The following is a 17,040-nucleotide window of genomic DNA, read 5'->3' as shown; positions in this document are numbered from 1 at the left end:
GTCATAATTTCCTTTTCCCCAATTAAATATCTTCCCTCAGTAACTGCTTCTTTCACTCTCCAAGATTATGCTAAATGTGAGGCAGTTGTGATCACTTTCACCAAAGTGCTCTCCCACTGTGAGATCTGACACCTGTCCTGGCTCATTGCAGAGCACCAAATCCAAAATGGCCTCTCCCGTTGTCGGTCTGTCTACATACTGAGTAAGGGAACCCTCCTGAACACACCTGACAAAAATGGCTCCATCCAAACCATCTACACTTCGGAGGTTCCAGTTGATATTGAGAAAGTTGAAATCTCCCATAACAACAACCCTGCTACTTTTGCATTTTTCCAGAATCTGCTCACCTGTGAGATCTTCAATCACTCTACTGCTATTAGGTGGTCTGTAGAAAACCCCCAATGCGGTGGCTGTTCCCTTGCTGTTCCTAACTCCCACCCATACTGACTCAGTAAACAAACCTTCCTCAGCAACCTTCATTTCTGTAGCTGTGATGCACTCTCTGATTAGCAATGCTACACCCCCTCCTCTTGCACTCTCTGATTAGCAATGCTACACCCCCTCCTCTTTTTGCCACCATCCCTGTTCTTTCTAAACGTTCTAAACCCTGGAATATCAAGCAATATTCCTGCCCCTGTCAAACCCATGTCTCCGTTATAGCCACAACATCGTAGCCCCAAGTACTGATCCATGCTCTAAGTTTGTCACTCTTAATCCGGACACTCCTTGCATTAAAGCAGACACATTTTAACTGATCCCTGTGCTTCATCGCGTGAGAAACCTTCCTGAAAGATTCAATATATCCTGTCACTGTCCTGTCTGCAACTGACCCCCCCCCCTCTCAGACATGCAGCTCTGATTCCCACCCCCCGGCCAAACTAGTTTCAACTCTCCCAAATCACACAAGCAAATCTCCCTGCCAGGATATTTGTGCCCCTCCAGTTCAGGTGCAACCCATCCTTCATGTACAGGTCCCACCTTCCCCAGAAGGTATCCCAATGGTCAAGGTATCTGAAGCCCTCCCTCCTGCACCTCGCAGCCACGTGTTAAGCTGCATTCACTGACTGTTCCTCATCTCACTGTCTCATGGCACCGGTAACAAACCTGAGATCACTATTCTGCTCGTCCTGCTCTTCAGCTTCCAACCTAACTCTCTGCAGTCACTTTTCAGATCCTCAAATCCCTTTCCTGGCTATATCATTGGTGCCAATATGTGCCATGATTTCTAGCTGCTCACCCTCCCCCTTCAGAAACTTGTAAACCCGATCGGCAACATCCCGGACCCTGGCACCAGGGAGGCAACATACCTTCCGGGAGTCCCATTCCTGACCACAAAATCTCCTGTCAATCCGTCTAAATATTGAGTCCCCTACCACGAGTGCTTTTCTCTTTTCCCACATTCCCTTCTGAGTCACAGTGCCAGGTTCAGTGCCAGAGACCCGACAACTTTGGCTTTCCCCTGGTAGGCTGTTCCAACCAGCAGTATCCAAAACGGTACACTTATTGCTGAGGGGAACAGCCACAGGGGATCCCTGCTCTGACTGTCGGTTCCCTTTCCTGCCCCTGACAGAAACCCAGCTGTCCTTATCCTGTGCCTGGGGAGTGACCACCTCCTTGTACATCCTCTCAATTTCCCCCTCAGCCTTCTGGATCCAGCTCCAGCTCCAGTTCCCTAACTCAGCTTTCGAGAAGCTGGAGTTGGGTGCACTTCACGCAGATGTAGTCAGCAGAGACATGTGAAGTGTCTGTCACCTGCCACATTCTGCAGGAGGAATATGCAACTGCCCTAACATTGGTTTGTAAACTGAGACAATTTGAGGCAGGAGGCTGAACAACCAGTTTCAATGACAGGAATAAAGTGGCATTGACTCTTGTTTTCCCTGGCTGCCTCCTTTAACGTTGACTGCAGATATTCAGAAGGTCTGAAATGATTTGCTTTGTGAGGTGAGTGTGAACAATTGCTTTATTACTAGCCGGCTGATACAGGGAAGGTTGCTGCTGTAAGAGGTCTTTTTTCTAAATGTAGTTGAGAGCCATTGACATGACTGACATTGATTGTAGCTTAGAGTGAATGACTAAGGACTGACACTGAGGGAGATGACAGAAAGCTTAGCTCAGTATTAGGTAGCACTGAGAGGTCAGGGATAAAATTTGGAAAATGAAGAGAGTGGGGAATTAAATAAATTCCTCAAAAGGTGATTTAAATAATTGAGACATGAACTGTGAAATGGTCTGAAGAAGTTATCGATTCTCTAACTCCAAAAATGGCGGAATGTAAACTGACACAAATAACATCTCAAGGAAAGAAACAAACCAGTCCATTTTGTTCCCAGAATTCACTATTTACAGGTTAGATGGTTTCATTAGATGTGAGGAGCTATACAATGAACACCAGTTGTACTTGGTACAATTCGGTATTTTCTGTCTCTAATTTCTGCTTCTGTCACAGGTACACAACTGGGGTCAGGATGAGTAAATGAAGTGCGGATTTTGTCAAACAGCCCACAGACATAACATGAGATAGAAAACAAAAGCAAGTGGATCCATAAAAGAAAGAGTGAATTCAGACAAAAAAACCAACCAATGCCAATGAACATATCACAATGAAAGGAGTGTTGCAACTAAAATTCTCCCCACGTTATCCCTCAATGCCCCATCCATTTCTCAGTGGCAGTGCTACATCCTTTATTTTTGAATTGATAGTTAACAATAACCACCCCAACAAATCTTTCGACATGTCTTGTTAAAAGAACTATTTTATGGAAAGAATGTTGAAGACATCCTTCAGGTAAAATATGGATAAATATTTGAAGTAGTGAAACTTGTTGATTAGAATTCAGGGCTGTGTTCTGACCAGTAAGGTCACTGGGGCATTCACCGTTAATATCAATATCACATTGTATTCTACCATCTATTTCCATTATTCAGTGTAAGTTTCCACCACCCAGTCGGTGCAAGCTGGATGCTTCACATTGAACTCTCATATCCCTGTATTGGTATTTTGAACCAACCCTGCTCACACTTCGGCCTCAGTTTTAGCACTGCTTGGTGCTAACTGCAATGCCCCAGGTCAGAGCCTAATACAATCTGACTTTTGTCAAATGGGCATCCATCCTAGGACTGAATGGGAACATCTTAAGGGGAGAATTGCTAATGTTCTGAGAACATGGGGTGGAATCCCACCATGACAGATGGTGGTATTTGTATAAAATGCCAGCCTCATGGCAACTGTGTAACCACTGTCAACTGTCATGAAAACCCACCTGGTTCACCAACATGCTTCAGGGAAGGAAATCTGCTATGCTTACTTGTATGTGACTCTAGACCCACAACAATGTGATTGACTCTAAAGCCCTCCAAGCAATTAAGAATGGATAACAAATGCTGGCCTAGCCAGCAATGGCCACATCCCATGAAAATTCTTTTTGATAAAAGACATGATGATGGTTCTAATTATTAATTTTCTTGCTGGTTCACCAATCATACTTCCCAGATGCCACTGCTTGCCAGTCTGACCTTGAGGCATACTAGAGAATATCAAGTCGTATCAAGTCTAAGCATCAGCCTTAAAGGTGATGTAAGATCAAACAGATCAACAGAAAGGTTTTCATGGGCCCTGGATCTGAACAGTTTGTGACAATGCTGTCACTTTAACAAGGTTAGTTTGTCCTTGGGTTTTTTTTAAGAAAGGTTGAAAAGGCAGAAGTGTTAAAATATCTTGGAAAGAGCCTCGTTTAACAGTGACGGGAAGTGGCCAGTTCTCCCAGTTCAGTTTTTTCTAGTTTGGTTTAGTTGTAGCAGGCACAGAAAAAAGGTTCCATGATTCTTGGCTGACTTCTCTCTCTGAAATCTCTCCTGCCTGTAAGAACCTGTGTTTGAATTCACCTTTTGCCATGGGTGGGTTTATGGGATGTTACGGGAACTGGAGCAGCTCCTTAGTTAAATTGCCATATCGAGTCAGTTAAGTTTTCAAATAGTTCAATTATTCTAAATTCTGTTTTATTTTGTTCATGTTTCAACTGTTGTCATAGGATCATAGAGTCATAGAGATGTGCAGCATGGAAACAGACCCTTCAGTCCAACTCGTCTATGTCGACCAGATATCCCAACCCAATCTAGTCTGGTCTGCCAGCACCTGGCCCATATCCCTCCAAAAACCCTCTCTATTCATATACCCATCCAGATGCCTTTTAAATGTCACAATTGTGTTAGCCTCCACAACTTCCTCTGGCAGCTCAATCCAGACATGTACCATCTCTGCATGAAAGAATTGCCCCTTAGGTGTCTTTTATATCTTTCCCCTCTCACCCTAAACCTATGCCGTCCAGTTCTGGACTCTCCCACCCCAGGGAAAATACTTTGCCTATTTATCCTATCATGATTTTATAGACCTCTATAAGGTCACCCCTCAGCCTCCGATGCTCCAGTCCCAGCCTATTCAGCCTCTCCCTGTAGCTCAGATCCTCCAACCCTGGCAACATCCTTGTAAATCTTTTCTGAACCCTTTCAAGCTTCACAACATCCTTCCGATAGGAAAGAGACCAGAATTGCACGCAATATTCCAAAAGTGGCTTAACCAACGTCCTGTCCAGCGGCAACATGACCTCCCAACGTCAGTACTCAATACTCTGACCAATAAAGGAGAGCATACCGAACACCTTCTTCACTATCCTATCTACCTGTGACTCTGCTTTCAAGGAGTGTTTAAATAAATTCTGTTTTGCTTAGAACCAAGTCTTTTGATCAGCTGCATCACACCTAGAATAAAATAATAAATAGGGCCTTCTTGAAATACTTTGAGGGGGAATCTGGCCTAGTCCATAACAAGTTAGATTGAATTGCTTGCATTGGATCTCTCTCACATTAGATTGATGGATTGTAAATGGTGTTGGAATATATATCAGATTATAGACCTGGAGTGTGATAACAGCCATAGTGAATACAGTCACTACAAGTGCCTAAAATAGGCCTACAATATGAAATCTCAATGCCTGTAGATGTGCCTCTTATTTAGTTCTCAGTATTTTGTGCAGAACCTCATTGAGGTTTCAGCTCACTGTAAACCAATACATAGTATCATACTGTTCACTCCACTGTGATGCAGGATTTTCCAGTCAGCAGTATGTTGTTGCAGCCAGATTGTAGGCAAGGTTCCCCAGTTCGATCCGACTCCAGACAGGGTCCCCTCAGGCCCCACACATGGACAAAAATCACAATGCTTGAAACAGAGGGTCTGTCTTCACAATTCTTCATTCCATTGCACCCAGGAATATGATTCTATCAGTTTAAGCTTATATCCATGTTGTGAGAGTCCTGGTACTACATTTCACCATGATTCAGGATCACAACATTCAGGACAATCAGCTGCCCTGCAAACCACCCTGACCAGTGGATGATCCACACTGAGCTAATCTACATACTAAAGGTAATGCTTCTAAGTAGTAAGTTAGAACAGAATAGAACATCCTTTATTGTCACATATATTCAATAAATATAGTGAAAAGCTTATATGTTGCCAATTATAGCACAACTTAGATCACCACACAGAAATAAAGTGTCCAGCATTACAGAAATGAGTTCAATACAATAGACCACAATAGCACTTCATTTCCAATCCACCCTAGGCCCTGGTTTCACACCGCACCAGCAACACACCATGCCAGGAGGCCCTTATGGGAGGAGGCCGTCAAGCCAGTCTGGAAGGTCACCACGCCATGCTGGGAGGGCACTGCACCAGGCCAGGAGTCATCACCAGAGGTTGGCAATTGTCGTTCGCTGGGGATCATTGTTCGCCAGAGGCCAAGGATTGTCACTGGAGGTCGCTGGAGGCTGGATGTCGAAGGGAATTTGAAAAGAAGAAGAAGAAGAAAAGACCATTAGGGAGAAGAGAAAGAAAAAAGAAAAAGAGCGAGCGAAGCATACGAGCTCCAGCTGGAGCGTCCTACTCCACCGCCATGTTGGTCTAAAGTTATTGACCTATTTAGTAGGTTTCTCAGACATCCCGAATGTGATTGCTACCTTTCTCAGCTGGGGTCACTGTAAAAAAGGCCAATTTGAAGAGCAATGATGACATTCATTGAATGCAGGGAATCTTTATTTTCACAAACACTGCCCAACATTTATCCAGAAAGCCAAGGGTTTCTCCTGTGAGACCAAATTGATCAATACAGACTTATTCACGTGAGCTGGATTCAAACAATCAAATTGATTTGTTTATACCTGGACCTTGCCAGTATGATTGGTGTCCTGCAAGTTGTGTTGGAATTCACATCAGATTTATTGTACATGTACACTGAGATATTGGCCATGATATATATGTTAAGCTGATTCAATGTCAAATTGTGGTCAGTCTGCACATGAGGAAATATTTTCCAGTTGTGTGTTTGTGATGCTAGTCATTCTTGGGTGTGATTTCTTGGTATACTTTCCTCACTTGGCGCTGCATTTTTATGTCAACTATCTGAGTTCTGAGGTATGCTCAAAGTTACCACACAACAAGTTGTCAATCAGTTCAGAGGAATCATGTGAGCCTGCTCAGAGTTCATTCTTCAAGTGATTTTCCTGAGACAGATTGTGCCAATCCAAACTGGTGATCAGACCTATACTCTCCCCCTCTCAGACACGGTGAAGACTGAAGAGCTGTAACCACATCCCACGGGAGAGTTTTTGCTGCTCAGAGTGTGCTTCTGAAAGTCATGTTTTTGATTCTGATTAGATTCTGATTAGTATGGAAACAGGTCCCCCCCAGTTCATAGACTGACCAGGATTTCTAGAATGACTCTTCTTATGTTGAACTCCTCTCCCCTCGATTTTCATTTCCCTGCTCTCAGCCTTCACCCCAGCACAGGAGCAGTTTATGTGTCTCTGCCTTGAGCCTCTGATGAGGAACAAGAGAAGCTGAAACTCTAACACCAACAGCATTAACATCAGCAGCAGGAGCAAACTCAGCAACAGCAGCAGCTCCTTCTGACACTAAGATCAAGCTGGGAGCAGGGGAGAACCCTCCACAATGGGGTCGACAGACAGAGAGTCAGCTCTTCCAACCGCTCTGAGCACCAGAACCAGGGGATGAAGCTGCATCAGGAGGCTCAGGCTCTCATGGTAGCTCATTGCTGAGATCTACAGCCTCCCAGAGCAGGATCCCCCCATCCCACTGGAGCAGAGTGGACACACACTGCCACTGGTCACCACTGGAGAACTAGACCCTGCTTCTCTCCCAGTCTCTGCAGTTCATCGCAGTCTTCTCCTGCAAGGAGAAAATACTGAGAATGGAGTGTCCTCATTGGAGAACTGTCCGCAGGTTTAAGAGGAGAGATTACTTCGCACAGCTTTCCCAGATTAACAGGGATTTCTAGATTGAAGGAAAAGTCTTCTCTTACCTTGAATTGCCCTCCAGCACCAACTGTTTCTCCTCAGCCATATGCTGTTCCACAGAGAAGTATGTTGGACACATGTTGGCTTCAAGGTGTCTCTCTCTCTCTCTCTCTCTCATATTAATAGTGGACATTCCAACTTTCTTCTGGAATGTGACCAACCAGTAATCTTCCTGCTGTTCTTGCCTGCCATTGTCATGTGCTGGAGGAATTTACAAGTTTGTAATTAACCTGTTTGGCCACAGAGGCTGGATCATTACACATTGCGCCACACGATTACTTAACCTACAGTCTCAAGTGTGCTAAATACTTAACAATGTTAACCATGACTCATGCAGGTTTTGGATACAGCCTTGTAGGCATACCCTTCCAGAATTCTCACATTTAAAGCATTGCTTGAAATGATGAAGGTCATGTCTCAGTTGGCTGGATGGCTGCTTTGTAATGAAGACTGAAGCTAACAACTTGGGTTCAATTCTTGTGCCAGTTGAAGTTATCATAAAGGAATTTCCTTCTCAACCTCTCCCCCTTGCCTGAGGAATGGTGATCCTCAAGTTAAACCACCACCAGCCATCTCTCTCTGATGAAAGAGCAGCCCTATGGTCCAGTCAAACTATGGTGAATCTACTTTATGTCTTAAGAGAGTTTGCTGGAAAAATAGCGTTCACAAATTTTGACTGGGTATGGCAGAACCACACAATCTTCAATTGTGTGTTTTCTTAGCTCGTTTAAAGTTTGCTGCTTTCATTATCAGCATCTATGTTGTCCCAGTTTGTAGCTTCACCAACTTGACAACTCATTTTCAGATTTACCTGCTTCTATCAGGTATAGGTGGTGCTGAATATGGCTCTTTCGTGATCCTTGAACCTGGTTTGATGCTCATGATAGAATGAGGAATTTAACTTGTCATGATATTACAAATATTGTGAAATTACAATTCTGCTGCTGTTAGCTGACAGCATTCCATGGATGCCCAATTTTGGAAGTTCTAGATTTCAACTGGCTCAATTCCACTTAGCATGACTGTCACGCTATACAAAACAACAAAAGATTTCTTGACTGTGACGTTGTCTCCATCAGGATAGTTTTGCTGGTCACTGTGGTTATGATAATATGAATGTGCAACATATAGATTGGCAAGGATGTATTCAAGCAGGTATTTCCCTCATTTTGATTCTCTGACCACCTTCCACCAAACTCTTCACTCCCTCAGGACACATCTAAGGATGTCAGTAAAGTACTTAAGGAATGAGGTGACAGATCTTAATCTCTGAGTAAGGCTTTGTTAGGGAGTTGCGGTATACTATGAGTTGCAAATAAATAGATTGAGTCTGGATTGTGTTAGGTGTGCTTCGCTAAAGGACATTAGTGAACCTATTGTGTTTCGAGCAATCAAATAGCTTCCTGATCGCCCTTATTGATTGATGCTTTTCTTTCCCCAGAGGCTTATTTAGTTAATTAAATGCAAATCCAATAATGGGATTTAAACTCAAATTTCCAATTTATGAGTTCTATCGTTTAGCCACTAAATAACAATCATACCTAAAATTATTACCATGATCCTAGTGAATGAAAAGGTGTTACAGCTGGTGATTTCAAGAAAAATTTTGGAACGATTTTGTTCAAGCTACAATAGCACAGAAGTGGAAACTCTGGATAATTATCAATAGTTTTCAAATCAACAAGGAACGTTGGGGAATTGTCTGCTGGTATGGATGTTTAGAACCCAGGATTCAAGGCCTTGTGCTCAGATAGCATCTGCAAATTACGTTAAATAATCACCTTGTAAAATTCTTAATAGCGCCAGCTATTTAGTTTCCCAATGGTCTAAAGGAATTGGGAAGAAAGTGCCCAGAAACGTTTTCTCCAAATTGACCTTTTCTTTTTAATATATTTTTGCCTCATTGGAGATATGTCAGTCTCATTTGGACTTGGGATGTCTATATATTTTGCAATATAAGGCATTGCAGGCGCATGGGGACATAGTGATCAGACCAAAGAATCATTTTCTACTGGTCATTTTTTTGTCTATTCTTATGTTTTATTTTAAAGAGATGTTTAACATCTAGAAATAAACATGGAAGGGAGATTACCTATAACTGCATGTGGTCTGGTTTGTGAATGGATCCCAGTGAAGGACAAATGGAGGACAAACAGACTTTTCCAATGAGACAGTGCAATCTGGATGATTGTCATAGAGTCATAGAGATGTACAGCATGGAAACAGACCCTTCAATCCAACCCGTCCATGCCAACCAGATATCCCAACCCAATCTAGTCCCACCTGCCAGCACCCGGCCCATGTCCCTCCAAACCCGTCCTATTCATATACCCATCCAAATGCCTTTTAAATGTTGCAATTGTACCAGCCTCCACAACATCTTTATGATAGGAAGGAGACCAAAATTGCACCCAATATTCCAACAGTGGCCTAACCAATGTCCTGTACAGCCGCTTTCTGCCCATTTGTCATGAACTACTGTCAACTGTCAGGGATCACATATGTCTCCCCTGTTTGTACCTCATGCACGATATCTAAACTATTGGTTTTTAAGAAATACCTTAAATCCACTGGCAAGTTCTCAATTTTTGGCTCCCAAAAATTAAAACTTCAACCTTGCCAACTATATATGAGCAAGGATGTACTCTTTACAATTTTCTAGTATTGTGGCATTACCCCTAAGCATAATGAAGGCTGGAAAACAACACCTCCAGAATTCCTATTCTCACTTCCCTCAGTATCTTTGGATGCATCCCATCTGGCCCTGGTGTTCTACCATGGCATTTTTCTTGAGGGAGGTACCTTTTGATTTTCAGGGGCAGTTTAGAATTAAAAATAACCAAAAATCTCTAAGCAAGAATTTGTAAACTAGCTCCAAGCCTCCATTAAAGGATATTAAAGAAACACAAGGTTCTGTGCTCAGCAGGCAACAAAAAATAAACAATTTCTTTCACCCACCCTCCACTCTCCATCCTCACTTGCAGTGGCTGAGATTAAAGTGAAGACCTGGAAGTCACAGTTTTTCTGGATCAATGGAACAAGGTTTCTACTTTTAGCTTAAATACAATGACAAACAAAACAGAGCTTTTTATTCAAGGCGATCACTCCAACATAAGGAACATTTGAAGAGATACTTAGAAGGAGCAGAAAAAATTCTAGACGTTCCCCATAATATTTTCTATCCTTTGACCCCACGTCTCCTTGCTTTAAACTGTACTCACCACATGCTTGATTGAGCAAACATAAAGAGGAGGGAAGTCATTGGAAAGGGTTTAACTTTATTGTTGTTGCTTTTTTTTTAACCCCACAGTCTTGTCTCTCTCCATGAAAGGCCTTATCCACTCCCAAGTTCCTGCTCTCGATCACTCATCCTCTTTCTCCCATATGCAGTCACACTCTTTCACTTGCATACTCTTTCACTCACACACACATTCACTCACACTCATTCACACTCTCTCTTTGACGTACATACATTCATATTCACACAAAATCACTCAAGCTCTTTCATACACACATGTACCCAGTCAAACTCTCTCTCCCACACTCTCAAACATACTGTCTCTCATTCCAACTAATATCCTGTCTCACACACACCCACACAATCTTGCATATGTATATTAACTGACTCAGAATCTCGCACACGCACTCACTCACTTCCTCGTATACACACACACACACACTCTCACACTCTCTCTCTCACACGCACCATAAGACCTTGACGCCATAAGACCTAGGAGCAGAAATTAGGCTATTTAGTCCATTGAAGTCTGCTCCGCCATTCAATCATGGCTGATACGTTTCTCAACCCCCTTCTCCTGCTTTCTCTCATGATCCCCTAATACTCATTAGCCTATCTATCTCTGTCTTAAATATACCCAATGACCTGGCCTCCACAGCCTTCAGTGGCAGTGATTTCCACAGATTCACCACTCTCTGGCTGAAGAGGTTTCTCCTTATCTCCATTCTAAAAGGGCTTCCCTTTACTCTAAGGCTGCGATCTCAGGTCCTAGTGTCTCCTCCCAATGGAAATATCTTCCCAAAATTGGCTCAGTCCAGGCCATTCAGTATTCTGTAAGTTTCAATTAAATCCACCCCCTTATCCTTTTAAGCTCCACTGAGTTTAGACCCAGAGTCCTCAAATGTTCCTCGTATGTTAAACTTTTCATTCCTGGGACCATTCTCATGAACCTTCTCTGAATACGCTCCAGGACCGTATATGGGGCCCAAAACTGTGCACAATATTCCAAATGTTGTCTGACCAGAGTCTTATAGAGCCTTGGAAGTATATCCCTGCTTTTATATTCAAGTGCTCTCAAAATAAGTGCCAACATTGCATTTGCCTTCCTGACTAGGGGCTCAACCTGCAACTTTACCTTGAGAGAATCCTGGACTAGAACTCCCAAGTCTCTTTGCACTTCGGAATTCTGAACTTTCGCCCCATTTTTAAAATAGTCCATGCCTCTATTCTTCCTACCAAAGTGCATGACCTCGCACTTTCCCACGTGGTACTCCTATCTGTAATTTCTTTGCCCACTTTCCTAACCTGTCCAAATCCTTCTGCAGCCTCCCTATCTCCTCAATGCTACCTGTCCTTCTAACTAGCTTTGTGTCGTCTGCAAACCTAGCCTGAATGCCCTCAGTTCCTGCACCTAGATCATTAATGTATAAAGTGAAAATTGTGGTCCCAAACACATTCATATACATGCACACATTCACGCACTGATTCCCCCATGCACAAACGTTCTCTCACACACTCGCATTTTCTCACCTGGGTTTTCAGATCTAAGGTTGGTGGCTTTGTTTGATACATTCCCACACTCACCATCAGGAAAAGTATCCTGAATGGTCAGATCTTCTGTGTTCAAGGCGGCAGGAGGAGTTGTATCTATGTGAGATATAGTTTAGGCCATTAGCCTCAGATAGGTAAAAACAATGACTGCAGATGCTGGAAACCAGATTCTGGATCAGTGGTGCTGGAAGAGCACAGCAATTCAGGCAGCATCCGAAGACAGGCAAAATCGACGTTTCGGGCAAACGCCCTTCATCATTAGCCTCAGATGCAGGTGTTGGGACTATTGGCTGCTGGGCCTATTTAACAAGCCCACCATAATTTGCTGAGACTTTGTCCATTTGTTTTACCGAACATTAAACCCTCTAATTCTCGCAGCTTGCACCTCTGACCCACAACCCACCCAAACTCCGTGTCCAAACAAGCCAACCTATTTCCCTATCTCCATGGCTCTATATAACCTCTACTTGATTTGACTACAGTCATGTGTATTTTGTTACAAGATAGAGTGAAAATTGTCGTATAGCGTTGTGTTTCTCTGACACCATCTTAAAACACAGAAAAATAAACCAAAACATAGAATATAAAGGCAGGGAAATAAAAAAAAGAAATAAAATTCAACTTTATAGTCCTTCTTGTTAAATGCTCGACCATGGGCTTGGAGTGACTTGCCACTTTGCCAGAATAAGATTTTCCAGTCTCTGGTAACATCTTGCTTCTGCTGATGCTACCACCACCGTGAAATACTAATGCATGGCCTTCACCCTTTGTTCTTGAACCCTCCAGGCCAACTTAATAGATTTGAAAACCTCTATTACTTTGTTCACTATTTTTTTTATAAAGTGCCATTCATGAAAGCACATTCAAAATATTTAAATCCTGTCAAGTATTTTATCACTTATGAAAACAGACTTATATTTATTACTTGATATCAAAGGCATATAATCTTTTAATAACCTCTCTGAGCAGTCATTGAACTATGAATTTGCAAAACCACCTCCTCCTATTATAATGATTGGTTGTAGAAAGCACCTAGCCATTAATAATGCTATAATGATAGCTCTTGCAATGATATCAACAAACAACTATTGAAATTATTATGGCACATTTTATTCAATCCTCACGGGCACAGGAAGTTGTTTTGGGTACTCAGCTTTGACAGGACCGGCAATTTGAATAACTTGGCAGGTTGAGTATTTTCAACTCTCACAGACACAAGCAGGCATTCCTTTTCATTTTTAGAGGCTTAAATGATTTAATGGCTTGACAATTGTACAGACTTTAGCACCCCTTAAGACCATTTACAAATTCTGTCCACCATTTCGAAAGGTTACCAAGCGTCCTGTGGTTTCTAATGACTTGTTGAAAATCCTGACCATTGTGCCAAACTGAATCTGAATCAGAATATTGTCAGTTTGGAGTCTCATTCCACTGCTGCTAGAACTAATCAATGCCCAGGTTCTGTGTTAGATAAGTCAGAATTGCTTCCAATGGGTCCTACACCACCAAGGTTGTTTATATTAGTGCTAAGCTTGTTATGTCAAGGTATAGTAGTTCCAGGAGTTATTTTCATAAAGCATCTGTAATTCAGGGAGTCAAGTAATCCGTTTGTATAATGATCAAAAGTAAGCTTTTAAGTTTTGAGAAAGTGAATTTATTTTGAAATTATATTTAAATATCATTCAACTTCTTTGTTTTATGATATCGCCACTTCCAACAAATGACTGTTTGAACACTGTCACATATCTACATCTTAGTAATTAAAGTGAAGCAGATTTAGTGCATACATTGTACACTAATTGCTGCTTTCTGTGTGAAAAGGAACCGATGCATTTGAATCATTCTATTTTTGCTGATATCTTGCTGTGCAGCTTGGTAAATTGATCTGTGAAGAACATTTTGTGTCTGACTGTATAGAGGAGGTAAAGTTGCACAGTGAATATCCTCAAGGACAAAGTTATTTTTCATTATTGGAAATGAGCCTTAATGGGGAAAAACAGCAAGATCAACCAAACACACTTTTATTCATCTTCCTATTTCTTATGTACATTTGATGGGCAGTGCAGTCTAATTGCTTATTTCACCACTGGACCTTGTAGTCAGACTCTAGACACTCAATACAATGTTTGAGATTACCTACACAGCAAAAATTATAAGTCTCCTTAGCATTCTGTTCTGCAATTTGCTGTTAAACTGTCCAACAACTGAGGTATTAGCAGTTCAGTTCTTCAGAGATGGTTGTTGATCCCTGTAATTAACTTGATATTTGAATATATGGTTCCACTGAGTTATCTTTTTAAGTAGTTTAATCTTCTCTTGACACAATTGTGGAACAAAATATATCTTCATGCTAATATATATCAGTGCAACAAACATACAGGAGGAATCAATATTGCATATCATGACACCTCAAATTAAACAGCTGGGAAATGTAAGAGGAACAATTTTGAGCAGATTTCCTGACTTCTGTCACGAATTTTGGGCCTCACGGTACATTAAACAAGGGAGCTGAGTGGGTGACTAAACAGTCCATTTAAATTGGCAAATCATTACCATGTGTAAAATGGCACACAGAAGGGCAGGATGTTAAGTACTGCTCAAATCCATGCTGGACACTAAGCTCCCATCTCTCTCCCTAAGAGATTTGGTAGGTGGGAGGTCTTAGGCTGAGTGCAAGGGGATTCATGCAGGCTGAGGATAAAATGTGTTAGCCTGTGGGTACAAGGTATCACACATGTGTGGGGAACATCAAGGTTGTGCTTCAGATTTTAAAGGAAACTGGATTTGGTTTTGTAAAAAATCTAGTCACTTGTTTTCCTTTTACACCCTTCAGTTCATTGTTAAATTCCTCTGGGATTTTAAGCTAGGTGTTTTTATTTATTTTTTTTCCACTGAGGTCCCTTCATTGACATCAGAGGAGATGCCTCTAGACATTGTTAAGTTTTGATGTTTGGTGGAAGGGTTTGAGAAATAGGGAGGATCTCTGTCCACTTGCTGTCACTCACCATCATCCCACCAACTGCATGGAGAGGTAGCATGTTTCACATCGGCAGATACTGGTGAAGGTTCTCTTCCTGATGGGGACAGCACCAGCACATCCAGGGTGATATTGCAAAGGGATTATAATACCTTGCTAGACATTGACTCAAAGGTTATTTAGTAGTTCTAACTAAACTGCAACTTATGCTTTGATTGGTCCAACACAAATGAAGGTTTGTCAGGAACATCACCAGACAATATTCCTTATAACCCCTCACCTGCCATTGCACCACAAACCTCTTTACAGAACAAGGAACTCCACTCCCCTTGCCGGGAATGACAATGAGATGCTATATTCTCAGCATCTCAATCAATAGAGGTATGAATGGTGACCCATACTGCTTGCTGCTGGAGCAGTTTGTGTTCACAATGCAGTATAATGCAGGGACACACAGGGACAGCAAGGGTCTGCTGTAGTGTGAAATCTGTTTCCATTTCTCACTGAATCCTTGCAGTGTTAATCCATTAAATAATGCTGTAAAGTAACAAGGAGTAAAGCCTATGTTGCAAACATCAAGAATGGAGTCACCTCAAAGTCAGCAGTCATTATGGGCAAAGCTGGTGCTGAGCTGCACAGTAATTTGCCTGTGGAGTCTTTACTGCATCTAATGATCCATTTCTCTTCATGTTGATTTGTAATCTATTAATCCCATGCTAGTGGGGTTCAGGAAATGTCTTTAAATGACTTTAGAAACAAAAGGTCTCCAGATCCTCCTCTTTGTGATATTGTGTTTAACTGTCCCCATCCTTTAAAATGTAACCAGCTCATTTGTTTCCTCTCCTATGACATGACAGACAATATTGGCCAGTGTTTTCCAGGGCAGATTCAGACACTTCTAATGCATCATCTTGATATTTCCACAGAACCATTCATAAAATGAACAGCAAACATGATTCAATATGCAAAAACATAAATAAAGCCGCACAAATATATCTAAAAATAATTTCAAAGCTGTGGGTGGTTTGTTTTGACTTTCGTTTGACTATGAGAGAAACCTCACACCCACAGTGTCCTCTGACAATTATAAATTAAAGTCAATGCTTTATTATCCTGAATGTAAAATGTATCTACAACTGTACAATATAATTGTGTGGAACATTTCTGCTTGAAGCAGACTTTTACTTCTCCAAGAAATCTTCATTAAGATATTTCCAGTCATTTTCTGTTCATTGTCCCTGATTGTTAAGAAGATAATAATTAGAGCAAAATTATTCTGCAGCTCTCTACTCAAAGGCAACTCAGATCCAACTCACTATAATCTCCCCATGGCTAGAGCAAAGAGGTAGGTTCCCAATGCACCTCAGCCAAAACAGTAGAGTCAGCAACTCTTCAGGATTGCCTTGGAATCTCCAGAAACTGACGCTCAATCTCTCAGGCACTGCTGTACGCGATCTTGGAGACAAACCGTGGACATTAAGAAAGATTAATTGGTTGACCTTTTTTTGAACATTTGTATTTTTCTTCATCAGAAAAAGACATTGAAAATGGGGATGGGTAACACTCATTGGCTGACAACTAAGCATCATCCAATTGGTTAACGAGCCTTCTTGCTTTCCAATTGACATGGGCATGTAGTGTGTCACAGCGATGAATGTTTTAGTGAGCTAATGTCTGGAGCCTGTAGTGAGTCATGTGATGAAGACTTAATCACAGATGGCAATGCTGCAGAATCAGTCACAGTCATAAACATAGTCATAGTCATAGAGTCATAGGGTCATACAGCACGGAAACAGACCCTTCACTCCTACCAGTCCATGCCCAACATAAACCCAAACTAAACTAGTCCCATTGCTTGCTCCATTTCCCTACAAACCTTTCCTATTCATGTACTTATCCA

At 41.8% G+C, this 17,040-nt stretch overlaps 1 long non-coding RNA gene across 1 annotated transcript in view; it reads left to right on the top strand.

Annotated features, from left to right (window-relative positions):
- Nucleotides 1–2,998, top strand: part of LOC122551976 — a 13,079-nt gene extending 10,081 nt beyond the window's left edge. The window contains exon 5 of the long non-coding RNA XR_006312240.1: nucleotides 2,450–2,998. This is a non-coding gene — a long non-coding RNA (uncharacterized LOC122551976). The remainder of the gene's footprint in view (nucleotides 1–2,449) is intronic.
- The last annotated feature ends 14,042 nt before the right edge of the window (nucleotides 2,999–17,040 follow it).

Source organism: Chiloscyllium plagiosum, chromosome 7 (genome assembly GCF_004010195.1).
Source record: "Chiloscyllium plagiosum isolate BGI_BamShark_2017 chromosome 7, ASM401019v2, whole genome shotgun sequence".
Lineage (NCBI taxonomy): Eukaryota > Metazoa > Chordata > Chondrichthyes > Orectolobiformes > Hemiscylliidae > Chiloscyllium > Chiloscyllium plagiosum.
This window is presented reverse-complemented; position numbering and strand designations above follow the sequence as displayed.